General features: G+C 44.4%; 1 pseudogene; it reads right to left on the bottom strand.

Moving 5' to 3' along the window:
• Nucleotides 1-267: 267 nt before the first annotated feature.
• LOC129078399 (40S ribosomal protein S7-like) lies at nt 268-834 on the bottom strand (annotated as a pseudogene).
• Nucleotides 835-1,286: the final 452 nt, after the last annotated feature.

Genomic DNA, 1,286 nt, shown 5'->3' on the forward strand with positions numbered 1-1,286 from the left:
AAAAAGCTCAGCTGCTGCCATTTCAGACCCATGTGCATGTATTATGGGCAATTTAAAGACAAGCGTGAGCTTGCGTCATCATCGTCGTCCTCGTCATCATGAACAGAACAAAGAAAACTGCCTACCAACATCTGTAGAGAGTGTGCTAACAGGAGAGGGAGGGTAGAGCTGAGGACTCAGTGACAGAGGAGCTGGGACTGTCTTTAAACGACTTGGGCAACCTTTTTTTTTTTTTTGAAGAACAATATTTAATTTAGTCATTTTTGTTTACAACTGAAACTCTGGGAATTCAAAATTAATATCCTTGCCTGTGATATTAATCCTGAGCTTCTTATCAATAGACACTAGAAAGGTTTTGACCTTGTGCTCCATGTTGTTTTGCTGCCTTTTGTCCAAATGGATCTTTATGAGCCGCTGCCATCCAGTTTCACAGGGATTCTCTTGCCCACAAATTCACTCCAGAAAACCACATCCTCCAGGGCCACATCGTGCACAGCTGTCATAGTGCGGCTCCTGAGATACTTTTGTTATTCTTTGTATGGCTTCTTTGAGTTGGCTTAGCAAGAGTTCTCCTCTGAGCAACAAAAGCAATGTGCTTCCCGCTGAACTTTTTCTCAACTCACATATTAGCTGGACTTGGATTTTCTGGAAAGACTTCAGTTGGGGAACAGGAACAAAGATAATAATGGCTTTTCTACTGCTACCAACTTCAATTTCCTTAGCTGCTGTGATATTCAGCTCCCGTAACTGTGCCTTGAGGTCCGAGTTCATCTGCTGGGAGATGCTGGACTTGAACTTGTCCTGCTTCTCACCATTGGTGCTCGAACTGAACATGACCTTCTCCTTGGTGAGCACTGGGCCTTGGAAGAGGCCTAGGTCTTGCCAGAGCCTGTCAAATCACTCAAGTTGAGCAACTCTTAATCAAGGCACCATGGGCTTATTACCGGGAGCCTCTTTGCCACATCTGTTTGGCCCTCTAGGATAGGATGGAAGAGGAAGAAATTGGGTCAACAAGGAAGGAGCTGGCAAAGAACCACAAGGGGGCTTTACTGACCATCTTGGGAGATGTGTAGAGCTATGCAATGGTGGTTCCAGTTTTAATTATTAGGTAATAAGATTAATAGGCTTGTTTAAAAAGAAACTACAGTTAGTTGTCACGGGCTATATTCCTGTTCTCTCACCCGTGCCATTTTAACACATGCTGTCTTCTTGTACGGATAGCTCTGCCTGCATGCTTTTTCTGTGTGCTCTGCCCAGCAGGACAGAAAGCCTGGGATTAACACATG

This window comes from Pteronotus mesoamericanus, unplaced genomic scaffold (genome assembly GCF_021234165.1).
Source record: "Pteronotus mesoamericanus isolate MK-2021 breed Mesoamerican mustached bat unplaced genomic scaffold, CSHL_Meso_final contig_73, whole genome shotgun sequence".
NCBI classification, from domain to species: Eukaryota; Metazoa; Chordata; class Mammalia; order Chiroptera; family Mormoopidae; genus Pteronotus; species Pteronotus mesoamericanus.